At 35.7% G+C, this 24,028-nt stretch overlaps 1 protein-coding gene across 1 annotated transcript in view; it reads right to left on the bottom strand.

Moving 5' to 3' along the window:
* klhl29 (kelch like family member 29) overlaps nt 1-24,028 on the bottom strand; it is a 202,132-nt gene that overhangs the window by 162,105 nt on the left and 15,999 nt on the right. The window contains exon 2 of the mRNA XM_066704121.1: nt 11,699-11,763. The gene's annotated coding sequence lies outside the window, so the exon portion shown is untranslated. The remainder of the gene's footprint in view (nt 1-11,698; nt 11,764-24,028) is intronic.

Genomic DNA, 24,028 nt, shown 5'->3' with positions numbered 1-24,028 from the left:
AGCTATCACTTTAGATAGTGTGCGCCTGCTGAGCAACTGAAACGGTTATATAACAAACATACACATGTTACCATACGCAGGACAAACACCAGAGCACTTAGATATCAGGCCAAACAAATGTTCAAATGTATCTTTAGATAAAAATTGAACAAACAAAGTGTTGAGGTTTCTTTGCTTTACATATTGTTACATTATGGTGATGTTTGTTTTTTTCCACCAAACAATGCTGAGGAATAATCTACTTCACATCTGAGCAAGATGCAAGCTGTGGAATGGGTGTATGCAGTCCATTGAAACATGTGCTTGTCATATGCAATCAGCACATTTGAACAGACTGAATACACATTCATAGATATATATACACACACACACACAGATGCAAAGACAGTTTAGAATTATGCTTTTATCAAAATGATCCAAAGTCTATGGTGACCAAACGATAATGGTCTCTTTGCTGTTTTTCACAATGATTACTAGGCTCCCAAATACATATTTTTACTCTGAGCAGATCAGAATAATTTAAATCTTGGGTGTTAATATACTCAACAAAGTGTTTTGGTCTTTTGATGCAGTGATGGAGGGCACGGTTTAGATTTATGTTTGACACACGAACAAATAGAAATAAATACATTTCTTTTAAATGACGTCATTCTGTACAGGCTTTCCTTATCAAAGGTTAAAAAAGGTCCTGAACAAGCATCATGAAAAAATAATGAAAGGAGTGATAAGATTAAAGATGAGCACAGAGGGGGTGAACTTTTCATTGCCTAAAGCAAGAAGGCATGCTGAGCTATATTAAGGAATCTCAATCGTTGGAAAGAAATTGGCTTTGGACCTAAGAGGATGACCCTTAAGGCCTGTCTCCCTTGTGCCATGGTGCATTTATTGTTTCAAAGAAAAAGAAGACGGAAAAAGTGCTGGTAAGAAATTTCATCAACACCAGCCTTCCATAGAAGGGCATAAATCACTTTTCTGAACTTTAAATTATGTACCATCAAGCCTACAATCCATGCAAGCAGCAAAATACTACTATAGTGTTATGAGAGGTATAAGAATCTGAGCTAAAGCCGATTTTACAGACATTATTATGTACATAGGGAATGAAAGAAACAAAAACAAAAAATCATGAAACCACATCTTCCTCACCGCAGTCACCCAAATGAGGTCCAATAATATCTCATGTCCTTTTCAGACTGGCATGTGTGCATTTGTTTTGGTAGGAGTGGATTACCATAATTCACTGCTCTGAGAGCTAGGGCTTGCATCAAGCCCTGGAATATTATTCCAATACTGTCCTACTTAATGGCTACTAACAGTGGTCATACGAGGTTGCAATTTGAAGCTCATTGTATGAAATGTCAAGTATTTACTGGCACTAATGACAACTAAATTATATAAAAAATCACAAACATTAATTAATTCCCATAACGATTCAATAAAAGTATACATGATACATTTAAATGTGCTAACATTGCACAACGTAATATTATTGCATATTAAGAACTCATTTTCTGTTCATGACTGATCTGCTTCCAATATTTTTTGTTAAAACCTTTTTTAATTTGATGTCCTTGCATATTTGTTTCATATAACATTGAGTGTCCACAAGGATTCCCTGTTGTTGTTATTACTTGTATTATTAATAGCCAACATTGTGCTATTTCAGGAAAAGTTGATTCTAGTTCAGATTCATTAAGGCTGAATTTGAGAAAATTAGGTTGGCAAGTACACTACAGAACAATAGGGCAAAGCAACAACGTTTCACCAATGAGGTTAAAAGCATTCTGTCTTGTGCTGCTCCTTCATACCTCTACAATATTTTTTATTTTATTTTTCTTTATTGCTTGAATAGTTCATTTGAGCAAATAATTCACCATTGAAAATAACAGCAAAGATTGAAGAAAAGAAGACGATCCAGACATGATATATGTGAGAAAGGAAACAAGTCAGTAGATTAACTACCCCTCTCAAGTTGTAAAAAGAGAAAAAAAACATTCATTTCTGAATGTTCCTAAAGGGAACAAACACACACAGCACAGAAAGCATAATTTATAATATAACTTTTTTATTATTATTATAGAATATTGTAAAAACATAAGGCAAGTTCGTGGCACATTACATTTACAGAATAAATTACAAAGTATTTAAAACAGTACTATCTTAAGGTCCGACTTGGGTTGGTACCAACCTGTACCTTAAAGGTGAAATGGAATTCAAAAGGCCTTTTTTCTTGACAATTAGATAGATAGATAGATAGATAGATAGATAGATAGATAGGGAAATGCATTTTGCCAGAATGCCCACCTGCAAAACACTTTCACCCAATGGCGTTTCCAGCTGCTCTGAAATCTGTACCACTGTTCCATGCAGACTCTCCAGAAAAAGCATGCTTTTATATCAGCAGGCCATACAAAGAGTCCTCTTATGCACCATTAAACCTGCTGCATTTAAAACCCTCAGAGCTGGTGCCCCTGGCTCTGGCTCAGAGTCACCTGCTGCTGACGCAGCCCTGAGCATCTCACAGTTGGTCTGCTCTGCTGACAAAGATTTGGTAATGGGATCATTGATTACCTGTCTTGAGTAATCCTGCTTTGTCTAGGGATAGGAGGGGAAAACAAGGGTTTAATCCAGTTTGTTTACTGTAGGCTTGATTCATAATTAGAATACCATATATTATCAATAAAAAACATAAATCTTATGATCAAACCTACTACTGAGTTTGTGCGATGCCTTCACCACCAAGCATGAGCCTTTTCTGGTGTAAAGTGAATAATTATAGTCACACTGAAATGCTTGCTTCTCATTAAACGATAAGTGATACCTTTAAGTTGCATTAACAGAACTAACATGCATCTTGCAGATCAGAGCATGAGCAGGCTTGCTAATGTGGCACCAGTGTTGCATTAAGTTAAAAGCAGGTTACTTTACAGAAGCAACTTGCTCAGCCCAGAGTGTGTGACCTACTTTTAGTAAATGCCATCAATAGCATTAGCAATAACAATTAACTTAAAGGACAAACACCAGTTCCATGTAGTGGAGAGCATATGAAAAGGTTTGTTCCCTTGTGATTGGTATTGATTTTGTGGACAAAACATGGGGTCTTTGTATTAGTGTATGCCACAGGAGGGAGAAAACTGGTTCACAAGCATTAGGGAAGACGTTTAAGATTTCTGACAGTCCTGAAAACAGCAACAGATGTGTAGATTTGTGTTCAACACACAAATGGAAACTAATCTTGATTTCAGGAGGACAACAGAAAAAACAAAAGATCCTTTCACCCCTCTGTCACCACTATCCCCAAAAGATTATTTAAATGACATAAAATTAAAACCATCTAGGAAAAGTTTCACTAAAAATACATAATGCTACAAAGTAGGCCTAAGTATCAGATCTAGTTCTCTCTCTCAACTAGGGCTGTGGTTTTTGTGCCCATTTTTCAACTCCTGGACATGGTTGTTACATTAATAACTTGAAACTTGAGCGCAAACATTCTGCAGCAGAAATATATGTATCCATGTACTAAACTGGATTACTTCCACTACAATACATTGAAGACAATATTTAACTAAGCTCTAAATGATGTTCCAACTAAAACTGATATAATGAATAGGTTTTATTCTTCACTGCACAAATTGCAAATATATACCGCTACATCAATGACATAAAGAACTTCAGCAGTGCAATAATATTATTGACTGGAATCAAATATCTTGCTATGTAAAAATTCTAAATATAATAAATATGGCAGTCATGATCAACAATGAACAATGGAACTCCAGAATAATAATATCACCTTACGATCTATTCCTCAAAAGACACAAACCCTGTTGACGATCATACCGAAGAAGACAGAACAGTATTCCACTATCATGAACATCTAATGGTCTGTTGATCTAACACAGTTTCAAGTACTTCTTTATAAACTGTGCAATTCAAATCCAACTAGAATTTCTAACATGAATTTATAACGTCTGTGCAATGCCTAATGTGAGAATTGGTCCCTGGCATAGCCTTGACAGTCACTTTCTGAGGTGCATGCACGGGAAATGTATATGATCTCTGTGTAACAGGAACTCATTAATGCAAACTGAACGTTGGGCAGGTCATCAAATGTTCCAGAAGCTCTGTTTCCATTAGGAAGGTAGCAAATGGATTGCATATTTACATCCTGGTTCTATTGCTTTTGCAAGGTTAAATGAAGTTATGTATAAAAATATGATGTGTACAATAAAATCACTGAATATTTAAAGTGATACCAATATAATTTGACTCCCTTACAGACCACTAAAAATACATGTTATACATGGTGGTATTGTTTTAATGTTATATTTTTCAAAGCAATAAAATGTTGGAAAGAATAAATAAAAATCGATTGCACCTTCACAGGAGAAAATCGAGATGTGAATCACATAGGTAAAAGAAGCAAAACCACTTTAAAAGGTGGCCTATCAATTTAACCCTTAGCCAGTGTATTTATGTATCTTATTTGAAAGCATCAATAAATAACCTGCTTACACAAAGTAAATCAATGTTTTACCACCAGAAGGACCTCTTTCTATATCAGAGCAAAACCACACACTGCCACAATGTTACAGACCTGAAATTTTGTTTTAACAGATGTGTTTCTCTGTTCAAGTGGCTTCGGTTTAACATCTGCAGTACACATGTGGCCAGCCAGTAAATCTATCCAAGAACTTAATGATGCTGGACAGAAGTGTAGGACCTTTAACATAAAGGCAGAAAACATAGTATAGATCTGTAGCTCCTAATCTGGACCACCCCTGATCCCCAACTTAATTCTAGGTGGTCTTTAGAAAGCTTCCAAATATTATTTCTCCCCATGTGCAAACCATATTACATACATAAAATAGGCACACAATACATAACAATAAGTAATATTCAACCTTGCTTCCACACTATCTCACTTAATACAGACCAGTCGAATAACCAAACGGATGCTAAGCTAACAACATTTATGTTTATTGTAAACTGTTCCCTGCCTGTAACCAATTCAGTCCTATTTCAAGAAGGCAAAAAATATGTATTATTGAAAATGTTTCTTTAATTGTTCATTTAATAAAAAATATTTCACAAACTAAAGACACTTATGAGGTCATCGTTTGCAGGTGGCTCGTGCAACTCTGTACTTATGTTATAGTCAAGGCCGATTTATACTTCTACATAGGAACACGTATGCGTCTCTGCGTAATGACGCAGAGCATGGGTTTCTGGGTAAGCATGGCCCGCTGAGGTTCACAAAGGAGCCAATGCACACTCATCCGAAATCTCAAGAGCGTGTCGTGCGTCTCTGAATCCTGTGCGTCAACCAAGTGCTCCTCCAGATTCTGGATGGAATGAACAGCCTAGTATGCATTATTTCCATGAAATTATGTAAGGGAAAATTACATTTTGTGCACCAGTCAACCTGCCGCCAGCCCTACACCCAATACAAAATAATTAGCATTAATGATCAAACAGGTGACTGATCAAGGCATTGATCCAGAGACCTGGGTTTGCAATGTGATCAAGATTGAATTCCAAAGGAAAGTTAGAAACTTGCTGAGCCGATCAGGACAGGCAATACAGGCAAATCTAATAATACAATACCTAATGCTGATAATGAATATATGATGTGTAGAAAATCGCGTTTCACAATTCAACATGATTATACATTTTCACAATTACTAATTGTATTGCAAAGACCAGATTGTGGGCTATATAATATTCATTATAGCCTGCATAAAATGCGGGTTGGTTGTTGGAGAAGTAACTATTTATAGCTTAAGTCTGAGGAGCTTACAGCTGAAACGCCGTGTAAGTATACAATTCAAATATTTATTAACATAAGAACGGATATGCGGGAGAAATTCACATACTCAAAGATATTAACTTTTGAATTGAAACAGTGGCTATGGTGGTTCTAGTGTTAAGTCTCTAGCCAACTAAAGCAAGACAAAATAGATCTGCACATACAGGATGCAATATGGCAATGTGTGTGTGTGTGTGTGTGTGTGTGTGTGTGTGTTCTGTAACATGTCATTAATGGTATGTGTTGATTTACATCCATACAACACTAGGTGCACCATAGAAAACAGGATTCGTATACTATATAAATCATAAAGACACGTTTTGAATTACACCACTAAAGTAAACTACCAAATCTGTCATTAAAATAGTTTTTTGCTTTTAATAACATTGAATTTATAATATTTGTATGTTTTTATAATAGACAATAAATAAAGTCAAATCAACCTTTATTTATAGAGCACATTTATAAACAACAAAAGTTGACCCAATGTGTTTTACAGATCAAACAAACAAAATGACAGAGTAATATAAAAACAAATTAATTTTAAAATTATAAAAAAAATTGGAATACATCATCATAAAATGTATCAATTTCAAAATATTCAATAATCTATTCAAAAGCTACAGAATAAAAATATGTTTTTAAATAAGATTTAAAAATAGCTTATGATGAAGCTGACCTCACATGGAAAGGGAAACTGTTCCAGAGATTAGGACCTAACACAGAAAAGGCACTTAAATAAAAGTTGATCCGAAGACCTAAGCACTCTGATAGGGGAATAAGGGTGTAGAAGATCACTGATGTATTGGGGCGTAAGACCAGATAGTGCCTTGTAGACATAAATCTAAATTTTAAAATCAACCCTAAATTTCACTTGAAGCCAGTGTAGAGATGCTAAAACAGGAGAAATGTGATCCCTCTTTCTTGACCCTATTAAAAGCCTAGCTGCCACATTTTGAACTAGGTGTAGGCAGGACAACACAGTTTGGGGCAGACCAATGTACAATGAATTGCAATAGTCTAACCTTGATGTAATAAGTGAGTGGATCACAATTTCCAAGTCTTTATAAGAAAGAAAATGTTACATTTTTGCAATAGATCTCAAGTGGAAAAAACTACCCTTAACAACAGCACTGATCTGCTTATAGAAAAGTAGCAAGGAGTCTAAAATCACTCCAAGACTCGTCACATGATCTTGTACATTCGACGACAGAGGACCTAACTGAGCTACCAGACCAGGTAAGGAGGACATGGAGGAACCTAAAATCAGAACTTCAGTTTTGGTTTCATTTAATTGTAAGAAATTATTTGCCAGCCAATGTTTACTATCTTTCAAATAATTTAGGGTGTTCTCAGATGAACAATTCTTATCTACACTCACTGGGAAATAAAATTGGGAATCGTCAGCATTACAGTGATAAGATATGCTATACTTCTGAAAAATAGAGCCCAGAGGAAGCATATACAGTGAAAATAACAAGGGTCCTAAAATCGACCCTTGAGGAACACCACACTGTAATTGAGCTGATGTAGAAGAAGAATGACCTAAATTTACAGAGAATGTCCTGTCTTTTAGATAGGAGGAAAACCACTGGGCTATACCCTGGATGCCAACCTTACATTCTGAACAATTGAGGAGAATATTATGGTTGATTGTGTCGAATGCTGCACTAAGACCTAATAAAACTAAGACGACAGGTGAACCTGAATCCATGGAGAGAAAAATAAAGCCCTTTACCACGCTCAAGGCAAACAAGTTAATCCTTTAACAGTCCTTGTAGAAATTGTATCATTACAATCAACATCTATTGCCTTAAAAAATGTAAAAGTTAAAAACAAAGACAATACAATAGAAAAAATATTTCAGAAAGACAGTCATAGTCACAAGAGAGAGAGAGAGAGAGAGAGAGAGAGAGAGAGATAAATAACATCTCTTATACTGAAAAGTGAGAAATGGCTGAAATAAGCCAAGCTTGTTATATATTTATTTCTTATAAACTGGGTTATACACTGAGAAAGCAAAAAGTAAGCATAGTAGTTACTTGAAATGCTGGGAGGAAATACAGATATAACTGCTGATATAACAGAGCTCTGTTAGAACTTTTGATGTTGATAATGTTGATTGTGCAGTAAATTCACAGGTACAAACTCAATGGGAGATCTTGCCCTTTACTGCTTCTCAATCACCCCCACAACCTCCTGCTTCTTGTTCGTTTATACAACTCTATAGAGAAATAAAACTGTGTGAGACAACAGGAAGGGACCAAAGGAGCTCTATGTACGGAGATATTTCCAAACACCCAATTTGGGCCATTTTATGGTGCCGTCATAACAGGATTATGGTGGGGAATCATTTGGCTCAGAGCAATGAAGGGAATCACTTGTAGCACAGAAATCCTCTCCAGCTTTACACTTCTCAATACCCCCACACAGTACGACTGTGAAAGCTGCAAATCACAGACGCAGGCTGGCTGTGTTGCCAGTCCCCACACATTTCAATCCTGGCAGCACCAATTTTCCATCTTGGGTGCCAATGCAAACCATTAAATGAAGTTATGCATTGACAAAAGGTGGAAAAACTGTGCCATCAAATAGGCCAATGGGAACAGCACGTTTCTGATGTAGATCAATAGGAAAGAAAACTGGAAACTCATTAAAATTATTTTCATCCCTTCCAAGTGTCTATTATTCTTTTGTGATTTCGTCAACCCTTTGATTTTAAATGAACTTATGTCAGAGCTAGCACATAAAACATAATCCTTCACCTTATGCATGGTGTATAATGTATTCCTAAGCTTAATGCTTTCTGTATTGCACTGCAATGCTTCAACACCAGCATTAATATCTGCACCATTCGATTTCTGCAAAGAAAACTGCTGATGTCCTATGGCCATTACATTCTTTCCCTAAGGAGTTTGGTTTAAAATTCACTCAATATGTAAAAGTAACACTAAAAAGTATACGTTATCCCAATTAAATGACTAAAATAAAAACAAGCACGTACTAAATTGCAGTATAATGAAAGGTGATTTGGTTATACGCTTGTACTGCATTTTATTTTTGTTTATTTTGTTTTATCATCATCAACCCTTAATTCATAATTTAACTTTATAACATAATACATACAGAGACACACACACAAACACTATGCTCTGCAAAGGGTTGCTTCCATCCATGAGTGTACAAATAGGCACACAACTAATCCTTATTACACAGTGATGAAATGCAGAACATTTCATGCCATGTAGTTCACAGATATTACATTCAATAGCATGGGTGCAGTGTCATGGGAAGACCCCCGCTGTGCTGTAGCCCTAGGGGGTTGCTTTTTCAGTTTTCGTCCTTACGCAGTACATCTTAATTATCTTAATCTTAATCCTAGCACTATTGAACTGAAAAAAAAAAAAATTATATATATATATATATATATATATATTTAATACTCTGGTTAAGGTCAAGTGTCCATACTGCCCACTATGACAACAACGGGACAGTGCAGCAAGTTTTGGATTTGTGATTGAATGTTTTTAAAGTTGTTTGCTTGTGTGCTTAGAAAAACACCCAGCTGTGACTAACAATCAGATCACTCACATATTTTTCAAGGTTTCATTCCCCAGCTACCTACAGAATATGAACCTTTATAAGTTTTAGATGCTGGGAGATCAACTAATTGTCACAAAGTCATAATAAATGGCTGCAGTCTAAAATAACGATTCGACATTAAGTTTACCATTCCCCCAATGTAGGAGAAACAGTTGCTTTCAAACAAACCTGCAAAACTTTTTAATTCAGATGCAATAGCTATGTCCATTCCATGAAAAGCAGAGGATATTGACCTCATGGAGGAAGGCGAGACAGACATGAATATAAAATAAACAGTAACATCAGATTAATCATATTTCAATAAGTAATATTCTCTTTCTATAGTGACAGAGCAGCATAGTTCATCTGGTTACTTCTTAACAGCATTTAATTGGTTTCAACAGTTTGACAATGCTTTATTTACGTAGATCAAATATGTAAACGTAGGTTAAAAGAACGTGTGAATGCAACGACTACATTTGTAGGTGGAAATCTGTGTTCAGAAGCATAATTCAATTCTCTGAGATGCTAGGGCTGTGTACTCTTGCTGTCAGAGTCTCGGCCTTGCCCAAATCAGACAAAGAACACTTCTGTCTTTCAAATGAGAAGAGCTCTTTTTCCTGTCACCGCTGGAACAAACTTAGTAGGTTACCAGTAGGAATTATACTGTAAAGCAAATTTCCCCCAAAATTAAGTAGCCTATTTATATTTTGTTGTAATTTCGTTTTTGAGAAAGATTTAACCCAAGATATCCACCACAGCAAATATACATGTATTTTCCCAATTCTAGAAAGATTCTTATAAGCGTTAGTTTTAACTCAGAGAATTTTACACACAAACAGTTAATAATGTTTTTTCATTAATCTACAGGACTGATTCAAAATAATGCATTTCCCCCATTCTTTTCACAAACAGTGTCCTGATGTGACATATAAATGTAAATATTTAGGGCCATATGGTCTTTGTCAGTACAGGTATCATTACTACATATACAGGCACCTTCAAGAATACCTAAAAATACTTTGGTTGGCTGAAATGTACCCACTCACACTCTGATGTACCCTGCTTTTAAGTCTTGTGACATTTACCAGCAGCTTAAGACAATCGCCGGTAGAAAAATCTGAAGGTCAGCAGACCACATTAAGAAGTAAAACAATGTGCAGAAACTCCAGCCACAGCCGTAGAAAAAGCTTTTCTTAAATTGGACGTATGCAAGGCTCTGAATATTTGCACAGCACCCAGCAGAAATGATAAATGCAGTTCAGCTTAAATATGAATTAATTGGTGCAAAACAAAGCAGAGTCACCAGGCTTTAAACAGCTCAGTTAAGTGGAACTCCATCAGTTTTAAATAAAAATAAATAAATATGAAAGGTATGAGTAAACCTCGGTCTATAACAGCTATAGAATGGCTTTAGTTTAGTTATTCATTTATACGTGTAATTAACAGCAATATGAATTGAGGTTGAGGCAGTAAATCCCTATTGTGCTGTTGTCATTGATTTCTACATGCAGACCATACATATGGCATAAAGAATCTGACATAGGCTAGTGCTGTTGTCAACATATTTAATCATAAATAATTGTCTATGTTCATAAAGCATATTAGAAAGCAGTTTTGTTTTTTCTAAATCAGCTTTGTTCACAATGCTCACTTTCAAATATTATAATGCATGTTTAAAGAGAGCTTTTGTGAATCTCTGAATAACAGATCCTTAATTACAAAAGCCTTCTAAATTTCTACATATAAAAAAGGTGATTCAAAACAAGATTAACAGATTGTTTATGAAATTGTGATTATATCTTTAATTATTTTAAATCCCTAGTTAGTTTTCATCAAAAAATCACCTTAGTAGCACAGACATCTGGTTTCAGTATTATAGTGAAACAAGAATTGCAGAAACCATTTGTAATTGCAGTTATTCCCAATGGTTTCTGGAAACTTTACGCAGTCTGCAAGTCAAATGGCTCTATCCATATGGGGTGCTGTTTTTCAAACTGCTACTGCAGGCTTATTCTTCCTGTCTCAGTGTGACTCAGTGTGGCTTGAAGTAATTAGCAAGAACCTCTAATTTTAAAGTATTAAACTGGATAAATAACACCTTTAAAAACAACACAACGTGCAGTTATCACTGTAAAACATCAGCAAATAATTGAGTGAAAGAAGCTGAAAACCGACATTTTCTTCCATTACGTCCATTATATCTCTTCCATTACTCTGAGATATATTTGTGCATGTTGGAAGCTCTTAACAAATGCCTAAACAATTTATACTAAAGAAAGCAACATGACGAACAGTGATTTTTACCTTAGGAAGTCCCTGGTAGACAGTGATGCACATCACAAATAAGATGTTTTCAGGATCTGCAGCCCCTAAGGAAAAAGGAAAGAATAAATATATATGCAATCTATTTGAATATGACCTATAAAATGCAGAAACGTTTGTAGTTGTGTGTGTTCACACAGATAGAGAGACATTCATTTTGTTATGCTTTCAATTGTTTCTTTTGTAAACTAAGTCACCCTGGAATAAGGGCATCTGCTAAGAAACAAATAATATTCGTACATTAGTACACTGTGTGCAACCTGTTGTATCAGTTAAATGTCATGTTCAGTTTGAATGTACAAAGCAATGCTGAGCAGTTCTGGTTTTGCAAACTGTTCAGACTTGTATATCAATGTCTTCATATGACATGACACACAGCCTTCTTCTAAATCATACATATAAGAATATTTATCCATTTATGCACGCATGTATGAGTATTGTTTTGCATGAATTTATTTTGTGTCTTCATTGTATTTTCATTAAATTAAAAAAATATGTTGTAGTGCTTTGAGCAAGCCTAAACTAAATCCTCCCTTATATTTCATTTCTAAAACAGTACAAAGAATTCTTAGGGAAAACTAACTAATACAATCCTTAAATAAATTATGAAAAACACACCTTTCAAATAATTAGTAATTGTGACTTTTTAATACCACTTTGTGAAAACCAGAAGTCATATTTCTGCAGTCTTATAGACAAAGACATAATACAATATTTAAGCAGATGCATTTGTAAAGTGTGCATTGAGCACAAAACTGAAAATAGTTTTGAAAGAAAAAATGCTTTTCAGAGACTATTGCTTCACAGAGGCATACACTACATTGAAATTTAAATATTCCTCCAGAAATGCTGCCTGAAAATGTGTTGAAAAATTCTGCTGTAAATACCTATGTTATGTCAGACAATGATGTGCCATGGTATAAACTTCAATACAAAACAATTGCTTAATCCTCAGAAGGGGAATTGTTCATCTAAAGTACTTAAAATATCAGATACAACAAGCAAAAGTAAATAGTTCACAAAGCAAACACACAAAGAAAGCTAAATTGTCACTGGTGACACACAAAGCAAACCTGAACTCTTCAAGTCTGGGTCTGACACTTTTTTCCATCACTCCCCATTTCCCAAACTAAACATCAAAATATTCAAACTCACTGAATAACATTAAGACCCACACTTCGCTATGGCAACAAGACAAAAAACTAATTGGGAATTGTTATCCGACAATCCTTCCAGCTGAGACCTCACCTCGTCAAGACTTCCATCCCCTTCCAAAGCTGGAGGAATGTACTACAAGGAAAGGTTTGTAAGTCAAAATATCTGTCAGCAACTGGATATCCTTCAAAAGAGTGCTGAGAGGCACATGAAGAAAAGGGGAAGGGTACTGTGCTGAGAGAAATAAAAACAGTACGTACAGGACTGGGGATGGCTGAAGCATAGAGGCATGGTGCTGCTCAAATGCTGTCGTCATCGAAAGCCAATCAGAAAACTTTTTTGTCCCCCTGAGAGGGATTAAACTGTAGTGATTGAATGGTATTGAAGTTTTATGCTGTACATGATGACGTTTTTTACATAAAATATATGTAGCAGCTGCCAAGTATAACACAAAGAGGTGGGGATAGGGGGGGACGTGGCTGAAGTTTGTTAAACAGTTGGCTAGATATCATTTGACATAGTAACACATGCTACCGAGTTAATACTGCTACTGCAAGAAAACGTTCAAGACTCAGTATAATCTGTCAGAAAACAGGCTGACACAATCATCTTGTACTATGTCCGCTGTATTTTTTTTATGTTAGGAATACTAAGGTTTACACCATGAATCTTTCAATGACAAATCTGACATTTCCAATTGTAAAAGCATAGGAGTTTCATTTCACCCTCCCCCCTCCACCCCAGATTTCGAAACTGCCTCTAGAAATCTAAAGTAATAAATCCATATCATTGGCATTTATCTATTTGGCACATGTGACCTTTATTTTTTTGGATGTCAAAAATGATCCCCAAAAAAAGTAATTTAAAATATAAACTGCCTCAATAGCTTTAAGCTTCAGCGCTCCAGTTTTGCCTTTGGGTTAAAGAGAATACTGACAAAATGGAAAAAAGTGCTTAAGATAAAAATATATACACTGTTGAACATAAAAAATATGCTCAGTTTGGAAAAGGCAGTTTGAGAGAAGGGGGGGGGGGAAGAGCTGCTACAGCAGGTCCAAAGGAACTACCGTACACTTGAGATTTAGGTCAGCCTGGGTGAAAACAAAAAAGCAGGACAAAATTTGAAGTTGCCGTGAAAAGCATAACTTCCAGAAAAGCATTAAAACACATTTCAATTAAATTAAATTAAGACTTTTGCAGCAATTAAATGATAAAGCTTCAGGTAACTAACTTAGGGGAAATGTCATTTTTGATCTGCACATAAACACAATGGAGTTACAATTTGGAGCAAAGATTGAAGATAGTTATTTACACACAAAGCAATATAGGCTAAATCAATGCACTAACCAAGCTAAAGTGTAAAGCCTACTTCAAATTCTTGCAGTGCAATGATTCATCTACTTCTCTCAGATACTTCTGCTTCTTCAGGGTCAGGATTTGGCCTGTGACCTCCTGATCCGATCTAGGCTGTGTCTGTGATCTAACATGTTCAGACACTATGATTTCAGAGAAAATGCAAGCAGCTGCAACTCATAAAAACGAGCAGTGCGTTGCAAGAATGTGAAGATGGTGGGTTCCAGTTAGTGTTCCTTACAATACTCTGAATGGTTCAATCCCTGGCTAAAACAATACTGGCATGTCAAAATCTAAACTCCAGCCTTGATCAGGAACTAATTCCAACTGCTGTAAAATACTTTGCTTCTCCCCACAATCACCGATTGGTACTGTAGAAAACTAATATAAACAGTATAACAGCAGACTCAATATAAACAAAATGGCAGGAAATCTCAATTTATAATGAACATGTTTAATGAGTTGATTCCCATTCAAGTGTTACGCATCAAGTTCAGACAGGTTACAATATAAGAAATAATGTTAGGAGAGTGATTGTCAGCCAGGTCAGCAGAGTCCTGCACACATAATTCAAACGGTAGATACTACACGGGTTTAGTTCTAAAAATATTATTTGCCCAAACCACAGATTTTAAAAATCACAATTATTTTTCTCCCCTCTCAATCATCTAATGCTTGGTAATCATCAGAGGGACATTTAAATGCAGATAACACAGACAGGAAGCATTGTCATTAATCATCCAAGCTGACCAGATTCACTTGACTGTGTTACAAAGCTTCTAAATGCATGTGCTCCAGTGACAACCCACACTGTCAAGATGCAGCAACTAATAAAAACTGAGGGACAGTCCTAAATGACACATAGCATTTATCCCAGTCTTCTGAATATAATTAGCAATATTGTTAAATGTATTTATCTTTTCTAACTTTTATTTAATAATACAGTAATCAATAAATGCTAAACAAAACGTTTAGGCTATCCCTTCAAACATATTATATTTATTTGTTTTTCTTTCTTTAGGGCTTCACCCAATCAAAGCTTTGATCCAAATAAAAAGGTATGCATTAGGTAAAAGGAAAAAAGCAGATGGGCCAATAGATTGTTGAATGTGAAAATATTGCATCTATTGTATGTTAACTGTACGTAGATATTATACTAAAACTGAACAAGAAATCTACAGTGCATTTATCCAAAATAAATGTATAAAGAATATATACATCTAAAAGGTCATTGCCGGACAGCATTGGCAAAAGCATGTAGGAGTGGCTCAATGCTAGCAGGGAGGTTTTATTTTTGTTTTTAATCTCAGCCCACTTTGGAAACCTGCCCCCATTTTAAAACAGCTGGAGATCCCTGTACTGAAAACAGAGCCAGCACTGCTCCAGCAGGGAATCGGACGCTGCCCTGTGTACAAGAGTGATCAAAGCACATGACCCTGGAAATCGTGCAGTGGATTCAAGTGGCTGAGGACAGGTTGAAATTCTCTGAGCAGTAGATGACACAGCACCCCAACCCCCCCCCCCCCCCCCAATTAATTCCTGACTAACATTGCCATTGTTTGCCTGTAATAAAAGTCCTCCCATGATATGTGCAGTTGCCATATTCTGCAAAGGAAACACGTTCACAACCCTGTCTTGTGAGAACATGTAACCATGACAGATAATACAACCGTCACAAACCACCAAGCACAAGATAGAAGGTGGCAGAAACACAACTACACCAGGTAGCTTGGCCTGCTGAAGACAGTCAAGCAGAAGACTGATACTGATCCCACATGTTTATTATGGAGAGAAAAATCAGACAACTTCTCTATTTTGGGAAGTGGTTGTTTCAGAGTGGCAGAGCTATATAACAGGCAGGAAAATATTGTGCCTGTGAAACATACAGATGCTAAACACTTGGACAGGTAGGATCAGTTTTGGTTGTGGGTGTAACCACCACCAATACAGTAGAAAGCAGATCAATTTCATTGTGGTAGCACTAGGATTTCAAAATCAGATTCCTGGCTGAAAGCCCTGAGCTATAACCACACAGCCCTTAGGCCTCTGGCCACTGCACCATATTAAACCCAACACTGTGTCACTTGAAAAATTCAACATTTGACAGAGGTCTTAGTAAGGGTCACATTTATTGTTGGCACTTAAGTGCTACTGCATTATCTGTTCATCTGGAAGAGTAAGCATCCCTTTGAGTATCTAATGATGTTGATCCTTCCCCACTTCATATTAAAGGGGTACTGCTCAACACACATTTAAATGAGTGCAAAGGGTAACTTTTTTTTTTAATGGCAAAATTACTATGCTGTAGAAAAGTACATCAACAACTGTGCTACTATGTAATTACCAAAAGCCCTTTCCCTGTAATTACAGAATATTTACATTGCATTTACAGTCTGATCTATATATGATTAATCAGCTTTTATTGTATACTATGGAGGTTCACATTCTTGAATTTAAAGTGCTACCTATATTCACTGCTTTATGAAAGTGGATTTAAATAACCTAATTTACATCTACCATTAAGACTGAAGATTACTTGGTGGTAGAAAAATATTAAAATGTAATATCCTGCTTTATCTAAAGCAGAATGTCGTTGCTCCATAAATGTAATTCATCAAAATCACTGACATATAGCATAATCTGCTGATGCAGTGCCTCCAGATCATAGGCATTATGTTAACAAAGGCTCTGGAAGCTTTACAGTCACAGTAACAAGCTACCAGTCTCCGAATCAGAGTTCAATAGTCTCACTGGATCTGAGTGCAGTTTGCTCACTCTGATGCATTAGATCAATGTCCTGGCCTTTAATGTGTGGATCCTGGATACTGCCTAACTCCCAAGCTACTTATCAAATTACACAGATACTTTTTATTTTTATTTCTAAACTTGTATACTACCTGGTTTCCCCCTACTGTCTCTAATTCAGTACCAAAACAACAGTTACTTTACACTTTAAGTATTTAAACACATTTGGCAAAATTCTGGAAAAACAAAGCAGTAGATTTGCCCACGTTTCCAAAGATATTTACTAATATGGATATACTTTTTCTTCCAAGGTTAAGATCCTGACGAATACGATTGTTTTTTTTGTTTTTGTTTTTTAAATCAGTAAAAGGCTGACGTTGATCTCATTTTTAGCATTTCCTGTTTATATGATACAGGGAAGCAAAGCATTAGTTACTTTAATTCACTGTTAAATGTTAGTGTTGTAATACAGGTGAAAGAGTGTGTGTTATGACCAGTAATCTTTTCACTTGCATTGTGTTCCCAAATGCAATCAAGCAATGGATAGAGTCAGTCAGATACATTGATTGAGGTTCAAATCAATGGTTAAAAATTACTGACTGGATGCTCAATGTCTGCCCTTATCCCTGGATCTGCTGTTCTCCAGACTTCTGTATGTTAACTTGTTACAGGTTATCATTTTCATAGTATTTTTTATCGCTTGAACCTTCACATTTATATTTGAAGTGTAACCTACACTACACACTTTAGGACAACTCTTAAACTACACAGAAGCATATTTCTAACAATTTCCTAACAATTATTTTATTTTATTTTTTTTCTACAGCATTAGTAAACTGGGTCAGGAATATATAAAAAATATAGCTGCCACACACTAAAACAACCAAGGAGAAAGGGCTCCTGAGTGGCTAAGCCAGGAGAAGCTGCTTCCTGGAGTTTAGGATAAGCTCCATGATATGGGATGCAGGTGGGCGGAGGGTCGTCCCAAGTGGCATCCACTGAGCGCTATTGGAATGTAGCTGGATAGAGCTGGCAAAGCATTCATCATAAAGTCAAGATGGGCTAGCTTGGCATCTGCACGACTGAAGGAGGTCACCAGGACCTACGCCTTTCTTCCCATTGGTATGCTTTGCAGTTTCCTAAGTGATTAAGAGAATAAAACACGGACTGGCCTGATGGCAAACCCTCCACAGGAAGTGTATGCGTGTGTCCTCAGTTGCTCCAATTGTGGGAGAACAGGGTCATGTTGAGCTGAATATCATTTGTCAGTTTATATTTAGGGGTTAGAAAGCAAATGCATTCAATTTAAAAATAGTTTAGAAAGAACAATTTAAATACTTTACCAAGAATACTTTATGACAATGTTTTACATTAATGTAATTTTTGCAAGCATTGCACAGAAATATAATATTTTGATATTAAAACATTAGTTTCAATACAGGATCTCTTGTGGGACGTATACTATCCAATACTTGAGTAGCAAATTGAAAAATAAATAAAATCTAGAACATATTTTGGTATTAATGATTCTGAGAAGCACAAAATTTAAAATAGAACTGAATGTGGTAATAAAGAGTTAAACAGGACTACTGTCTGGAAAATAATCCTTCTGATCTATTTCAGCTTGGCAAGACCTTTGCAGATAAAGCTCTGGTTGCAAGCCAATCTTCCTAACATGATACTTTATAGCCAGGGGCCATAAGAATCTGTGTAGCCTCTTCACATTGTTCTCCTCCAAGAAATATGATATGAATGGTGAATCAGAGAACAGGCATCTTCAGTGCCAAGTTCAAGCACAGCAGGCGAGGTTAAACAATGTAGTACAAAAGCTTTCCATTTCTTTTTAGCACCTGCAATCACAGGAAGTTACTGTGAGAGTAATATTTTTATGATCAAGAGCCTTCTTCTCCCATTATTTAGAATATTATGCTAGGAAACCCAAGGTTGAATGTCTGACCAGTATTTCCTTGCTATTTATTAATTTACCTTAAATAACACCCTATAAATCAATGCTTTAAATGCAATGTAATTATACACTAAATAACCAGTGTAATTAAATGCACTATTAAAGAACTACCATCAACTACCCATTCCTAGTGTGTTCCTACATCTTAACCCAGCAACAACAAAAAAAATTTTTTTCTTAAATCCAATAACAAAAATGTTCTTTGTCAGTGACTGGGGGGGAGGGGGTGGCATCAGTACATAATTGACAACCATTTCTACTTTTATGGTGGCTAAATTAAGACTGAGTCACCCACCTGAATACAGTAGAGATGACAAAAAAGCACCGTTTGAAATTAGAACAGAATGGATACTATGTAACTGCACCCACTTGCCCCACAATTAGAAGCCCTAACACCAAATTACATTTCCCAAGAATATGTTTGCAGAACAAATTATCCCATGATCATATAATGCATTCCTCAGATATTGTTAAATAAAGCCAGCATGACACAGAGCTATTAGCAGGCAACAGAAAATCAGATGCCTCAGGCTTCAAGAAAGGATTTTATTATTAGTCCACACAAAGCAAGACCAACCATTTCATGGCATCAATATCAGGTCCTTCCAAAGGTGAAAGAGGCATGGCCAATGAATGGCAAAACCACACCTTCCATTGAGAAGAGACTTTTTAAAAAGGAATAACAAACAAGCAGCTCCATACACTTCAGAGACTACATTTTCTCTGCAATCAGATAGATTCCCATTGTGTGGAGGCAGCTGGATCGGATAGTGGATCAGTGAGGGGGGGCAGGCGAGGCTTGTGGCTCCATGTATTGGGGTTCATGCAGTTTTGTGCAAATTGTTTCTTCGGCATGAGGCCTGCAGTCCTTTGGATACAGACAAGTCAAACTGGTTAACTCACATTTTAGTTGAATAACATTAGAGTACAGAGGACATAAAAGCGGAGAAAGACTGCTTACTTCATACTGGGACTACTTTTTATACAAACCATCAGTTACTAAAAACATATACAACCCCAGGAAAAGCCAGGTTCAGATCAATCTAAAGTTGTTTACCTTCAGCTCGTGTAATTCTCTAGTCTAATAACAGCTTCTGAAGTGTAGTAATTACAAAGCTAATTGTGTTCACTACCCAGCAAATCAGGCTGATGGAACAGGTTTATCCTGGATATTCTATTGCACATATTTACTGTGCTTCTCCCAAGCATGCTTGATAGAAAAAGAGCAGGAAAGATTTAATCATCCTTTATTTAAAATAAAAAACTTAAAAGGTAAAGAAAAATGGAAATTAAGCAAAAAAATAAAATTACAAAATAACCTCTACATACCTAATACCTTAGGTCATTCCTATAATTTGTTTTTTTACATCCAAACCAAATTTTCATCTTCGCATTCTTAAGCATATTACAAGTCAATGACAGAGTATAGAAACAGATAGGGTACTCCAGGCTTTACTAACTTCCCCACTATTCAAATCAGGAGAAACCTCAGCCCAAGGACTCCCCAATCGGTACCACATAGACAAACAACTAAAATCTCAGACCTCCCATTTACAATATTATTAGTGATCAGATGCTGTTCTCTTTAGATTAGCTTAAATAAAAAACAGAGACACTGGCAAGAATTTTTGTGGAATAAAGAGAAAAATCACTGGTGTCAAAAACCCTCTATCCACAGTAAAATGGTAAATACAGTCTGATTATTTTTGCACACCTTCAGAAATTGTCAACATCTGCAACATGCAATTGTGTTACTTAATACCACAACTGCAATAATTCTATAAAAACAAACAAAACTAAAATTATACTCTGCCTCCAATATATGCCTTGAGTTTAGAAACCTTTAGTTTGAGAAAAAGCTTTCATCCAACAGTAATACAAAAATTGTAAAATTAACTACTGCAATAAACAGGTTCAAAGTCAATTTAAAAATAACAGCTGGTACAGTATTTATAGGTCTGAATCCTCTATAAAGCTCTTTGCAAATTCAAAAACCAAAACATTTACACAATTATTCTGATTAAGTATGCACTTTATTTTTGAAGCAGAAATTCTGGTTCAACATTGTTGCATAATTAAAAAAACATGCCTTTTGAAAGAGGAATCCCTGTGTGGACATTTTAAGGACTTCATGCAGATACATCTCTAATTTACACATGTTTTATATTAATATTCCTACTTCTAAATTCTGTCAATGTGAACATGATTTTACTGGCATTTCACTTTTCTAAAGTTAACACTTAATAAACAATTACATTTGAATATGATTGACAAAAAATGATAAATAGTAGGATCCCAAAAAGAGGAAAGCTTTAAACTTTTGACCTCCCTACACATTGGTTTAGCTGTAATATATACATTTCATAATTCACATCTGGGTGCATTTTAAACTTAATTTATAAGTCTACTGCAATTATTTTCCAAGATGTCAATGTCTTTCTTACAGAGTTGGGGGGTCCTCGAGGCTGCCATTTGTTGGATGTTTCTCGCAGCTCCTAGCCAATGGCCTTTCTCCATACCATGAGGTAATGGAAGAGGCTGTAGCTGGTGTCTCTCCAGCAGCTGCGAGATGGACAGCAGCCTCTAGGACACACCAGGCATGGATGCAAGTGGACATCTTAAAAATAACAGCATTAGACATAAGAATGTGAATACCACAAACTACACTGCACTGTGAAACTGGACAGTGCTACACTGTAAATAAGTGAATGTGGTATCAAAGTAAAATCAAAGCAAATTATCTAATGTAGGCCTAAACCCTGAATAAAAATGCTGTACATCACAGATGTACAGTAAGGAGACTAGAGGAAATGTTTGGGGTTTCTCAATTTGGTTAACGGTAAGGTGATGTAAATTCTAAACACCACTTATTGGCAATTTGAATATAAATGTAATCTAACTCAAATGTTAGTTATGTAAAATGTACAGTTAACATGAAAACTTGGCAGAGCATGCAGTTTCTCCTCGTTAACAAGCCATTTCTTGAGTTCAGATCTAGTTTCTATGCATAGCTATAATATCTACATTGGTCTCCAAAAATGAATGGGTGAATAAGAAGCACTTAAACTGGTTTGAGTCTGAAATCAAGTTGTGAATCAAATCACTGCAATGAATTCAATAAATAAAAAATAAAAATTGACATCTGACTGTTCGTGTATTGTATAAAATCTTCAGCCACAGAGCGTCGGTAATAGTCTGTAATGGTCTGGCAGAAAAAAGGCAATAATTGAAGAACATAAATTAATATTAAAAAAAAAAAATGTTTCTAGATATATTTTGTAAACCTTGGTATGGTTTCCATTTTAAATTTTAACATTGCAAGCTTTTCTATCCATCAAGATGTGCAAATATAAAAACAAGGACTAACAAAAAGTGAATTAACTCTGCTTAATGTATCCAAAAGGCACTCTGAATAGAAGCTTTTTAATTAAATTTATGGAGGCTTTAAAATTTGAATTCTAAATATGCAGTAGAAGTCATATTGCAGGTTTTAAGTACAAGCTACAAACAGGGGGAATTAATTATAACTAACATCCCCTGTGAATCAAGGTCTGCTTTCATTGTTTCCACACAATAGATACTTATCAGATTTACATATTATCCCTATAATGATACCCATTTTAAAATGGGTATACTGCTTTAAATGCATGGCAAATGGAAGAAAACCATTATGCATTCTCTCTGCTGAGAAGAACGAGCAACCATGGTCACAAAGAGGTATGGTAAAGCATAGTAAAGACAATATTGCTCTGGCTTTACCTTAATAAGATGAGCAGCAAGTGATCTAAATATTGCTGACCTTTCAGTGCATATTAATCTGCGGGGATTTTAAATCTCACAGTGGGGGTCTGATTACCCTCTAATAATAGAACAAAGAAAATAAAAAATAAAAAAATTGCAGCAAGTTTAGAAAGGGCTGTATGCAGATGTCCCACTGTTTAGACCAATCAAATATATGCCAGTGCAATTAACAGATAAGAGTTTAAATGTGAGCATCAGAGAATAAAATGGAACTACAACTATAAACATTAATTTCGGTGAAGTTCTCATTTTAACGTCAAAAACATTTGGCAGTGAAAATGAATCGTCCAGGGACTTGAGGCCACAAAGTAAAACAAAATCATTAAGTTCTGAATGGATGAAATTAATTTAAGCAGAATAAAATGGCAAAATGGCATGGGGAAGAGAAAAAAGTAAATAAATAAATGGCACTACCATCTGACATGTTTTATTTAAATCCTTAATATCCTAGAGAGAAATATTCAGATAAAAAGTAAAAATCTGAATTTTCTGAGTAAGAAATGCAGTTTCTCATCTGGTTGATACACAAATCTGCATGCAAAGCATGCAGCTTTGGTGAAATCGCATCACCTAAAGGTTACCCATCTTCCGTCACACTAATATACTGAAGCAGCAGCTGCTAAGAAGCATGTAAGAAACAGTCACCCCTGACAATGAGGCTGTAAGGTGTGCAAATTCAAACTGGTGTCCCTTTGTATTTTTATTTTTGAGGTCTCACAAAAGTGGGACAAAGGAGAAATGTAAAAGTGCCTGGAGCGTTCATTTAACCCGTTTAAAATGGCCTCTCTCTCCATGAATTGTTGCACATGCTGTAGCACTTTTATCCATTACAAAAAGCCACAACAGTTTACATTCATCAGAAGGAAAAAAAACCATTAAATGTTTAGGCTAGATGTCTGAATTACTTAAACTATTGATAATTCAAAATCCTAAATTTAGGACAAAATGTTCTATACCAAAGTATGGATGCGATAACATCTGGCACCGATCAGTCTAATCACACCATTCTGGCTGAGAAAACAAAAGTCCAGGTGTTTGAAATGATGCTGAGGATCCCAGGAGGAGAGAGATGCAAAGAAAAACAAAGCATTACTCAGGGGCATTTTATAAAGAAATACAGATTTTCCATTTCTTGTTTAATCAACGACCTGTAACAAAATATTTACTGTAAAACATGGATTTTACCATTCATTTAATTATTGGAAAGGTAGGGGGGAGGGGGATGGTATGTTAAAAGCTTTCAATTTCAAGTCATATCAGTCTCATGTTTTAATTGCTGTACAAATGCATAG

Source organism: Amia ocellicauda, chromosome 1 (assembly GCF_036373705.1).
Source record: "Amia ocellicauda isolate fAmiCal2 chromosome 1, fAmiCal2.hap1, whole genome shotgun sequence".
Lineage (NCBI taxonomy): Eukaryota > Metazoa > Chordata > Actinopteri > Amiiformes > Amiidae > Amia > Amia ocellicauda.
The sequence above is the reverse complement of the archived record's forward strand: the minus strand, read 5'-3'. Positions and strand labels throughout refer to the sequence as shown.